This window comes from Lithobates pipiens, unplaced genomic scaffold (assembly GCF_037356315.1).
Source record: "Lithobates pipiens isolate NorthernLeopardFrog02 unplaced genomic scaffold, aLitPip1_a1.2 Scaffold_30, whole genome shotgun sequence".
Taxonomy (NCBI): domain Eukaryota; kingdom Metazoa; phylum Chordata; class Amphibia; order Anura; family Ranidae; genus Lithobates; species Lithobates pipiens.
This window is the reverse complement of record NW_027507791.1, coordinates 116,982,854-116,995,456: the sequence shown is the minus strand read 5'-3', so window position 1 is coordinate 116,995,456 and position 12,603 is coordinate 116,982,854. Positions and strand designations below refer to the sequence as shown.

The 12,603-nt window shown below is 41.1% G+C and overlaps 1 long non-coding RNA gene across 1 annotated transcript; it reads left to right on the top strand.

Moving 5' to 3' along the window:
- The first annotated feature begins 10,249 nt into the window (after positions 1-10,249).
- On the top strand, positions 10,250-11,715 carry LOC143943185 (uncharacterized). The gene is made up of 2 exons (XR_013264887.1): positions 10,250-10,492; positions 10,694-11,715. It is a non-coding gene; the product is annotated as an uncharacterized LOC143943185 (long non-coding RNA).
- Positions 11,716-12,603: the final 888 nt, after the last annotated feature.

The window sequence follows — 12,603 nt, the reverse complement described above, 5'->3', positions numbered from 1 at the left end:
CCCCCTTGCCCCCTGCTGCGGACGCCCATGGATATAGGTCTATATTTTCCAACAACCCCTGTGTCTTTGTCAGGTTTAGGGATTACAGTTCTAAATGCTGAATTGAGGGGGTTACCTAGTGGCTTCCCATCCTTCTTTGAGTTGAAGAACCTGGTAAGATACGGTGTTAGAGTTTATGAGAATGTTTTATAATATGGCACTGAGAACCTATCTGGGCCCAGAGCAGAGCCTCCTTTCAGATTTTTGATTACCTCCCCAACCTCTTCAGTTGTAATGGGTTCCTCAAGTTCTGCTATATGGTCATCTGTCAAAGTTGGAAGGGTTAAGCCATCAAGGAATGTTTCTATTTGTGTCAGGTTTGCATCTCCATTCGATTTACATAAGTCAGTGTAATATTCTTGAAAGGACTTTAGAATTCATTGTGGGTTTAGTGTGAAGGTACCATCTGCTTGTCTAATCTTCAGAAGAGTGTATGACTTATGTTTTGGTGTAAGTTTACTGGCCAGCATTGTGCCTATTCTGTGCTTTTTAAGGTAGAACTTAGCTTCCACCCACCTAATATGTTTGTCTGCTCACACTGTCAGGGCTAGGTTTAGGGCAAGTCTCTCTGTGTCCAGAGATGCTGTAAGGACACTTGTGGGGTCTTTTTTGTGTTTTTTGCAAAGGTCATTATAATCCTGTTCCAGCTTTACTAAGTCCCCCGTCTTTCCTTCTTTAGTTGTGAAGCGATTTGTATTCATTTGCCTCTAATAGTGTCTTTATGTGCCGCTCATAGTGTTTCTGCCGAAACCTCATCGCTATTGTTAAGCCTGAAATATTCTTGTAGTGTCTGTAATATTTCTGTCACTCTGATGGGATCACTGAGAATGTATTTGTTTAGTCTCCAGTTTGGTTTACTTTGACTATATGAGTTCCTGCGGAGTGACAGAGATACCATGGAATGATCGGACCAAGCTGCGTCTATAATAGATGATTTGGTGGACAATGGGATATGTTGAATAGAGAGGAGTATGTGGTCTATCCTTGCGTATATTTGGTGAGGGGAGGAGTAATGGGTAAAGTCTCTTGAGGAGGGGTTCAGCTCCCTCCAAATGTCAGCCAACCCTTGCTGGAAAATCAGTTTTGATATCTTGACGCTGCCTTTGGTTGGTCTAATAGGTATCGAGTTAAGGTGGTTCCATTTATCTAGCCCTGAATCAAAGGCCATGTTAGAGTCTCCACCCATAAATGTTTTCTGTTTTTATACAATACTGCTTTCATCTTTTTTTACTGTTTTTATAACTTGGTGCTATCAATTTCCTCCAGAATCTTTTAGCCCCTTCTTGTCTACAGGCTATAAAGCCTCTGGGTATTTTGGAGGCATACCCTGAAAAATTTAACATCCAAGTCATAAAAAATTTATATTCAAAGATTTTAGATTTCCATACAATATTTAAAGTATATATGTTAGAGATACAGTACTTAAAAGTCCTGTTAGCTTAGTTATACATCCAAAATATATCCAAAATTTAAGCCATTGCTTTTCCCCATAACCCAAAGGTCAGTTGTGTGATTTGGACACTTTGCAGTTCACTTCTAGGGATGAGCCGAACACCCCCCGGTTCGGTTCGCACCAGAACTTGCGAACGACCCCCGCGTTCGGTACGAACGTTAGAACCCCATTGAAATCTATGGGACTCGAACGTTCGAATTGGAAAGTGCTAATTTTAACGGCTAATATGCAAGATAGTGTGCTAAAAAGGGTTTGGCGACCTGCCCCCTGCCTCAGGGGACATGGGTCACTGCAAAAAAAAGTTTTAAAAACTACCGTTTTGGCGGGAGCAGTGATTTTAATGACGATTAAAGTGAAAAAAAAAGTGAAATATTCCTTTAAATATGGTGCCTGGGGGGTGTCTATAGTATGCCTGTGAAGTGCCACGTGTTTCCCGTGTTTAGAACAGTCCCTGCACAAAATGACATTAAACGGAAATAACACCATTTAAAACTGCTTGCGGTTTTAATGTTATATCTGGTTCCTGCAATATGGTTGAAAATCATTCAGAAAAATGGCATGGGTAGCCCTCCCTGCCCATTACCAGCCTATTTGGGTCTTGTACACATATTAAGGGGAACCCCGTACCCATATTAAAAAAAGGAAATGCGTGTGGCCCCCAGGCCCTATATACTCAGAACAGCAGTATACAGGTGGTGCAAACAAGAAAGGGACTGTGTAGGTTTGTTGTGTTAAGTTGAATCTGTTTGTCATTTTCAACCGGTACATTTTTAAAGTGTAGCTCCAGTCAAAAAAAATATCTTTAAGCTTTTTGGAAAACATAGGGAAGGGTTATCACCCCTGTATAATTTTGTTTTGTCGTCCATCTTTTTTCATCTCACTTGCTGCTGTCTCCTTGCGTTTGCAAGTAGGAGATGTTTGTAAGTTGGATGTTTGAAAGTAGGGGCCTGCCCTATATTATAGCGGTATGTACTGGGTACAGAGCACGCAGACAGCACGCACTATCTCCTAACACTACTGACTGCAAGCTCTATTATTAACCACTTGTTAGCCCAATGTTTGCATAAAGTGAAAGATGAAGTTATGCTGAGTAAATAGATATCAAACATGTCACTCTTCAAAATTGCACATGCCCGTGGAATGGCGCCAAACGTCGCTACTTAAAAAATCCCCATAGGCGACGCTTTAAATATTTTTTTACTGGTTACATGTTTTGAGTTGCAGAGGAGGTCTAGGACTAGAATTATTGCTCTCGCTCTAACATTCTCGGCGATACCTCACATGTGTGGCACATGCGAGCACATGGGGACATGGGCGCTTTAATTTTTATTTTATTTTTTTATTGTTCATTTTACTTTATTTTAGTTTGACATTTTTTTTCCCAAAAATATATTTTTGATCACTTTTATTCCTATTACAAGAAATGTAAACATCCCTTGTAATAGGAATATGGGATGACAGGTCCTCTTTACAGTGAAATCTGGGGGGTCAATATGACCCCACATCTCACCTCTAGGCTGGGAAGCCTGAAATAAAAAATTAAAAAAAAGATTCTGGCTTTGATCGTACTGGCGAGTTGGTAGAAGCACCAGAGGGCGGTGAGGGGTGGGGGGGCGTCTATGGCTGGGTACTTCAGGGTATCACCGAGTATGGCTGGGTATCTCTGAGTATGGCTGGGTATGGCAATTTATGGCAGGGTATTACAGAGTATTGGTGGGGTATTGGCGGGGTACTACAGAGTAATAGCAGGGTACTGCAGAGTATTGGGGGTACTGCAGAGTAATGGCGGGTACTGCAGAGTATTGGGGGGTACTGCAGAGTAATGGGGGTTACTGCAGAGTAATGGGGGTACTGCAGAGTAATGGCGGGGTACTGCAGAGTAATGGCAGGGTACTGCAGAGTATTGGGGGGTACTGCAGAGTAATGGGGGTTACTGCAGAGTAATGGGGGGTACTGAAGAGTAATGGCAGGGTACTGCAGAGTAATGGCAGGGTACTGCACTGCAGAGTAATGGCAGGGTACTGCACTGCAGAGTAATGGCAGGGTACTGCACTGCAGAGTAATGGCGGGGTACTGCACTGCAGAGTAATGGCGGGGTACTGCACTGCAGAGTAATGGCGGGGTACTGCAGAGTAATGGCGGGGTACTGCAGAGTAATGGCAGGGTACTGCACTGCAGAGTAATGGCGGGGTACTGCACTGCAGAGTAATGGCGGGGTACTGCAGAGTAATGGCGGGGTACTGCAGAGTATTGGCAGGGTACTGCACTGCAGAGTAATGGCGGGGTACTGCACTGCAGAGTAATGGCGGGGTACTGCAGAGTAATGGCGGGGTACTGCAGAGTAATGGCAGGGTACTGCAGAGTATGCACTGGTATTGCAGAGTATTGGCAGGGAATTGAGGGGTTAAATTCGGTGAGCAGCGATGTGGGCACTGCAGATGCAGCCCACATCGCTGCTGACACTGATCTCTTTCCCCTCCGCTGTACCGATCGGTACAGAAAGGGGAGGGAGGAACAGGCGTCATAACATGACGCCGGTTTGTTTCCAAGTGATCACTCCGTCATTTGACGGAGCAATCACGTGGTAAATGGCCGCTATGAGCCATAGGACCCGGCGGTCACGGATGCTCTCGAGTGCGCACACCTCGGGGCACGCGAGAGCAGAATTCTGGGAGGCCGTTAATTAACGGCCTCTCTGAGTTAAACAACCGCCCTGAAGCCGTTAATCGGCAATGGGCAGTTGTTAAGTGGTTAAAGCTAGATCACTAGCTATATAGTTGAGGAGAATATAGTGGTGTATACTGCAGTCAGGGCACAGACAACAACCACTACACAGCAGCAAGATAGGAAATCAGCCAAAAACGATTGGTGTGTACTGTGTTGAAGGTACACAGAACACCCACTGCTTCAGATGCAAAGTAACACACTACAGGAGGCCGCCTTAAAGGCGGCCTTATATAGTGTGGGGCGTGCACTACACAGTCTGAGCTATGATTGGCCACAGGCAGGATGCCTGTGGCCAATCATGGCTCTCCTCGCTGCCGGCGCTGCGATTGGCCAAGCATGCGGGGTCACAGTGCATGCTTGGCCAATCATCGGACAGCAATGCACTGTGCCAACGCAGTGCATTGTGGTCCGCGCGCGCGTCACTCGAATTTTGACGCGAACGGCCAAAACGTTCGGAATTCGCCGAACGCACGAACAGCCAATGTTCGAGTCGAACGAACACGAAGCTCATCCCTATTCACTTCAACACGTTTTGTTGATTTAAGCTTCTTCAGGAACCAACGTGTTAATAAATATAATATAGTTAGAACATTTAATGCAATGCATGTGGACAGACAGTGATAGACAAATCTAAAATCTCCCCCAACCATCGGGCAGGTGGGGGGCTAAAGGAGAGGGGCAGAGGTGCCCAAAAAGGGGAACAGGATATGGCTGGGAGGAAAGCAGGAAAGCCACATCTGAAGCTACCTGATGTAAGCAGCTCATAAATAATGTGTTGATATTTCTCACTTTACAAAAGCCAAAAGTATCAACTGGTTCTGCTTCACCTTCCATCCTTAATAACCCCCACCAAGCTTGTCTACACCCATCAGGGGGTAACAACACAGGAAAACAATTGAGGTACAGTTTTCATCCCATAACAGGATATACCTAAACAAACTATCCTCATAGCAACAATACTGAACTAGTTTATTTAAATGAAAGTTGCAGGTTAAAAAAGATTAAAAACAAATTTTTGAATTACATTGATGTGTTAAAATTAATTTAAGGTTTTGAGTTTAGAGCTACAGTACTATAAAGGTAGAACTTCTAATAGTTAGTTATATGCACTGCTTAGTGAATCGTTCAAGTTTTAGCAGCACGGTAGTGGAAATTTCTGAAATAATGAGGATAGATTCAGCCATAAGACAAAGATTACATAGCCACAGACACTTAAACAGAGCCAGTCTATCATGAATACTAATACTGGAGTTAGAAAGAGCTTCAAGCCTATGACAGCTGTGGACACTGTCTGACTCTCAAGCTGCACACTAGTTCTGGGACTGTCAAATTACTCTTAAGGTTTAGCTTTCTTGCCCTGAGACCAGTATGTATCCAAAGGTTGTAGTTACTTCAAAGGTTTCAAAACTCCTTGTCTTCATGGAACATTCCCTTTAAAATTCAAAACTGCAGTTTCCTGAATTTTGAATATGTTTATGATAGGTAATCTTGACAGTTAATGACTTTCAAAAAGCTGAATTTCGTTAAATGATTAGTTGTTGTCATTGAAGTGGTCATAAATATAACAATGTTTTTCAATTCATGGATACAAGGAAACTGGTCATATCATTTGTGCATGATAGTTCCCATACAAAATTCTGACCCATCTATATATTTTTGCAGGGTGGGGTTTTATATAGGCATTTGAAAGTACATTATATTATATTATTATAACTGTAGCTTATACCAGTGGCATAACTAGAACCTTCAGGGCCCCGATGCATGAAACCATGAAGGCCCCTCTAACTTCCAAGGGCACTTCCCTCCAAGCCTAGTGGCAGAACGCTAGGCTCGTGCAAAGTTTGTGTGGTAGTTCTGCCACTGGTTCCAGTAGTTTTTTTTTTTTTCTACAATTTGTTTTATTCATTTATTTTACAATATTATTTTTTTTAAATGTTGTTTTATAATTTTTTCAGGAGGTTGGGGGGCTATGGTGAGATATCAGGAGTCTGAACAGACCTCTGATGTTTCACCTTTGAGATGGAGAAAGGAGATGGAGGACACAGCCCTCCATTTCCTTTTCTGCAGCCTCAGTTGCACAGAATGGCTGGACAGGACTAGCTCAGTACAGAGGCTTCCAGTTCATTTACAAACTGAAGTATAATGAACATAGTTTACTATGTTTCAGTTATGAGTCAGGGATTATTGACACTCCATTCAGAAAAGGCTTCATCCTAACAGGTCCCCCGCAGAAGCCCGTGGGACAGAGGAGAACCCTGCAGAGCTGTGGGGGTAAGGGGGGGGGGCAGGAAAGAGCACAGGGGGCCTAGAGAGCAAACAGGGGGGCAGCAGGAAAGCTGCATAGGAGTAGCTGTGGGGGCTGCTGCATAAAAGGGAACCAATCTCTCCATTCCCCCTCCCCCACTTCTCCTCCTCTCCCCTCCACGCAGGCATTCAGTGGCTGCAGGAAGAAAATGGAGAGATTGGCTTCTCTATGCCAATGTTTCTCAATCTTTTTACAGTCAGTGCACCCTTAAAGTGTACTCCCAGATGAATAGTGCTGCACTGCAATCACTCAATCATAATGATGATGCATTTAGGGGGTTAAAACAGGCGGTGAGGAGGCAACATATTGCCTCTTTAGTGCCTGTCAAATGCCTCTCAAAAGGAATCTGAGCATGGATCGCTTTTCAGAGAACCACATTTTCTTGCTGGTGCTATGAACAAGAGGTAAATAAAAATCAGTTCTGATTGTACACATATAGGGGGTAAGGATCAAAAGTAATATGCAAACATACACATACATATAAACACACATGTATGCACATACACACACATATATATAAACACACACACACACTTATACACACACACATATATAAACACACACACATTATATATATATATAACCACACATACATGTACACACACCCACATGTACACATACATAAAAACACACACATATATAAACACACACATATATATATGCACACACATATAAACACACACACACACATAGATAGCCTTTTAAAAAACGGCAGTACTGTACATGAACTCTTCCTGCTGGGTACTGCACTTTTGGGGGAGGCAAAGAGTACAGCACATACGTGCTTTCTTTTTAGGTCCACTAAACCAGTGTTTCTCAAACTTTTTGTCTTGCACCAAAAAGATCTAAAAACATTTGCGGCACAAGTAAAGAGATTTAACAATTTTTGTGGTAAAGAACTTATTTATTTTTACATATACAGTATATTGAATTTTTAATTAAACGTGAAGGATGCGCCTGCTTTCGAAAGAAAATCAGATTGAAGCAAGGCTCCAAAGTCATCGTAATAAACAAATGGATTGGTCTCTATTATTATAATATAATTAGAACAATTGAGTTATCCTGAGATCTCGCACAAGTCTCGCTTTATGAAAGAAACCAATGAATGGCGGACTGACAGAGATTGTGTTTTTACATATGTTACTTTTTTAACTTTTGCAACGTTAATTCATCGTTTCATTTTTCAATATGTTCCAGGTTTCAAAACGCTAGTAATTTTAAATATTTTTCAAAACTCCCACAGCATACGTGCAAATCTCACGTGGCACACAGTTTAAGAATCACTGGTCTATCCCGGAGTACCAATTTATCATTCGGCTGAGGATCGGGGAGCTCGGTCTCAGCCGCCCTTGCTACTCTTCCTATCCTGGTATGCAGGTCTTCCTGCAGTATGGGACCAAGTTGCAATGGCGACTCCTGTGACCCCTGTTTGTCCGCCCCTGCCTTATTCTTATATAGCATTGGCAATTTATGCAATGTTTTCCATAAATATTATACATTCACATTAGTCCCTGCCCTCCAGAAGATTATAATCGAACTCGCATTCCTTCACACACATACTAGGGCCAATTTAGGCAAGAAATAGTATATGCTGCATTTATTTACTGTATGTCTTCAAATACTTAATGCTAAACTGTAATCACTTTTCTAATCTTTTATTAAATATAATTTATGTTTCACACGTACAGCAATTAGTAGTATAGGTTAGTGGTGGTAATAATAGGAATAATATTAATTATGCAAATATAGGACGCAATATATAACAATTATCAATACCTCCCCAATTATTAATGCCTTTACTCTCTAACTGATTAATACATAGCAGTATGTTCCACAATAAAACTGCCATATTTTTAATAAAATATGTCTTTTTACTTTTTTTATACATATTTTATAAAACTTTTTTATGTGTTGCATTTGCAGCCACGCCTTTTCTACATGCATCCATTCCAGCAATAGCTGCATGGCATTTCTCAAGGTAGGTTTTCTGATGGTGACAATAGTTAACCATGCCTGTGTAATGTGTATGGAAATGGACACTTGTAGTTTCCAACAGTAGCTTCCGTGACAGGGTGACAATGCAGGAGCATACATAGGGGACAGAGATAGAGCATCATCATCCTATAAAAGGAAATGTCTGAGCAAGCACCTTCATGGTAGAATCTTTTTGCTACAGGTAAGCCTATAATTTGGCTTACCTATAGCTACACTGGATAACTCTTCATCGGTACATGGGCACTGAAGCAATGACAGTACGTACCTATCAGGGAAGTAATTTGGATCAAGCTTACCATCTCCCTGTGCACAGGGCCAGCGGAATGGCGCCTTTGCACACACAAATTCGCCATGGATTGGAGCTCCGGCACACGCACATTCGCGGGCCTATTGAGCAGCGCTCGTGCGCACAAGCACACGCATAACGCAAATTCCCTGACCAGCCTATAAAAGGAGCCTTAGCAGGCAGACAAGTTTCTGGTTTGTCTCAGCTCACCTATGTTCATCTGCTTCCTGTTCCTGTTTACCACTTCCTGTTGTGACCCGGATTGCCTGAAGACTACGCTGATTCTCTCCTGACCTGACCCCTGGCTTGATTAACAGACTTCCTGCTCTTAGCCTTGCTGGCTCCCGGACTGATACCTGTGTTTGACCCTTGGCCTACCACTGGATTATCCTCTGCACTTAGCCTTGCTGGCTCCTGAACTGATTACTTGTGTTTGACCCTCGGCCTGTTGCTGGACTTTCCTTACCTGTTTTACAGACTTGCTTGCTACTTACATTCTGGTCCGGTCCATCCTGCACGAGCCCTCTTTCAGACCTTCACACAAGTCAGGTATCCCGCTGGAGGCTTGTGCCTGTTGGTGCAACCCACTCCCTGTATCACCTCCAGGGGTGGTGTGCACTGAGCCGCAACAGCCACCGCTCTCTGCATCTTGGCCTCGGTGAGTACCTCTTTGCTGATAGTACCATTGCTTCAGTTAGACTGTGCCGTTACCGGTGACTCCCGCACACATGCACGGGAGTGACGTCATCGCGGCTCCAGCCAATCACAGCACCGGAGCCCGAGATACCCTGAAGTAACTCCAGGAGCAATTTTGCTGGTCGGAGTGATGTACGAGGACTGCTGCGGAGGCTTCGATCTCAGGTAAGTAATTCATAATGAGCTAGTATGTTATGCATACTAGCTCATTATGCCTTTGTCTTGCAGGGATTTTTAGTTTTTTGGGTTTACAACCACTTTAAGTATTCTTTTAATGAAAGCTGCAGATTGAAAAATATTAAAAATGATGTTTATATTTTTGTTAACATGTTAGAATCTATATGAAATTTTAGTGCCTGGGTTCACATACAAAATTAGGAACACTGAATCCTAATAAGCCATAGATTTGTTTAATATAAGTAAGCTTTCCTTCTGCATTGTAATTGAACTACCGCTCTGAGAAAAAAATCCTTCAGCAAAATTCCTATTAATTTGCAGCAGCACAGAAAATATGAGACACACTATATAGGATACGTATATGTTCTGTACCTACTTATGCCCTTTCAATGCCTGTAATTCAAAGAAGGGTTTATTTAAACAAATTACAAGGAGGTGGGAAGGAAAGGCAATATTCTGGTCTGCTGCTTGAGGAGTTGTAATCATTTTCATGTCATTTAATAATAGCCTGTGGGACGCTTGAAATATATGTGAGTGCTCAGCGAGAATAAATGAAGCCTGGAAAGTTCTTTGGCATAAAACGGAGAGTATTTAAAGACCATATGCAATGTTACGTGACATTCTTGCAGTACCAGTCCTAACCATTTCACCACCAGGCACTGAAAGCTTCATCCTTGGGGAAGGCATCAGATATATGGTCCTTGTGTTTGCTGCTCAGTAGAAATAGAAGAGAAGATTTTAAATCATGAACTGGCTGGAGGATGCAGGTAGCCTGTGTGATATGTCAGCATAATAGGAAGAAGTGCAATAAATAGTAAGGTTTTAATAATTTTACTGTTTTTCTGTATTTGATTATTTGAAGCTACATAGATTTTTGTTGTGACTCATTTGGTAACATTTGGTTTTACTTTGTTCTATTTTACTCTTGTTGGCCTTATATTTTCTCCATTCTTTCCCTTATTTCACCCCTCTAAAATATCTCTGCTTTCTCCTTTTCATCTCCTTGTCGTTTCAGTGTCTCCATTCTGCAGATTGAGTCGATCTTCATCAGGTACCTATATACGCTGTTTGGTTTCAGCCCAGAGAGCCAATAGAACATCCTTTGTGGGAACCATAAATACAGAGGTTAATGACAGCTGCTCACAGAGCGAGCCATAGAGAGGCTGAAGGAGACGTCATAAAACAGAATGATGTCTGAGGATACAGCTCCCAAATTGTGCTGGCTCAGTGAAATTCAGAGAATTTCTTATGATTTTCTGAAGCTTTCAGAGGAGGAAACCCTTTCACTGCCTGTGGGTCGTATGATGTATTACTATGCTTCGACCAGTGCCATCTGGCACTTCTACAAAGCTCCCATAGCAAGCAGACTGTCCTATTTACTTACCCATGTGTAAAAGAAGAATCTGACAAACTTTATGCTTATCTACAAACATTTTGCCCATCCAGACGTCTGCTTTAGGATGTCATCCTATGTGATTGCCATCTTTTTTTTCCCATTCTTATTCCTGTATCTGTATTTTAACACCAAAAATACATACATTACAGTATAGAACATCAACTCAAGACTTATATTTTTACCTGGTAGTCGCTAAAAGAATTGTGGACACGTTCAAGATATTTTATGGCAAACTGATATGCTAATATTAGGCAACCGCCAATATTCATATTGACTTTTATAACGGTTACAGATTTATAAAATACACACTGTATCAGGGACATTTACTTTTACAGAAATAAAAAAGTTTGCATTTAGATTTAACAATACTGTTAAAAGGATTTAACCACTTGCATGAATATTAAATATTTTCCTCTGCAGAGTGTTATAGACTTGCCTATTTTGTATTTAAAAAATAGGGGAGGTCTAAGATGCATGTACTGAAATACACGTTATGCTGGCTAACTGCTGATTTTAAAGAGACCTGTGCATTTATATGTTACATGGTAATGTTGAGTAGGTTGGTATCTGCAAACTGTTGCATGATAGTTATTTCTCCATTTTGAAAGATGACCATTAAACAAAATTTTAATCCTGCAAAAGACTGGAATATAAAAATTCTGTATTTTTGATAATGCTTACATGCAATGAAAAACATTTTCACATTTTTTTGAACAAATTAAATACATTACTGGACAGTCAAACATGGCAAGACTGCAGTTAAGCATACACGTCCCAGAAAGCAGTAGGAAAAAAAAAAGGCTTGCAGCTAGGTTAAAAATCATTGTCTATAGTTATATATTTTCTTATTTGCTGTGACTGTTGGTCTGGTGTATTATGCTGCTTTCTGGGAATGAAAGGGTTTGCCACAGAAACCGTTCATCAGATCAGCAGAAGAAATTTGTCAGCAATTCTGGTCTTACTCCGTGTTTCATGAAAGCTATATACACAAATAATGATTTAGGGATTCTGTACATGTATTATTTATATTGGATGAGTTTATAGGCATGTCACACAATGTGATTCTTCACTTACGATTATACATGCATCAGACAAAAACGTCACACGACATTTATTTTTCACTTACAATTACATGCATGCATGCATTTTGGCAATCAAAGTTTTACCTGTCTGTATTGTAACCAGTGTGTCTTTACTGCATTAACATAGCTTCGTAGGCAAAGGAGGGGACCCACAAACCAAATTTTTAACATTTCTAAATAAATTCATAAATTTTAGGTTTGAAACTAAAAACTCATGTGCATAATATCATTAAATAACAGTTAAGCACTCTTGTCTCTATTACAATTTGCCAGAATTGATATACATTATATACATAAAGAGAGCAAGAAAGAATGAGAGAGTAAAGCAGAGAGAGAGAAACAGAGTATATGTACTCTATAAAATACAAAATATTCCCTAAAATATTAAAATAAAATAAAATAAAGTAAAAAATTCCCTATAGTATCTACTTTCTTTTATTTATGTAT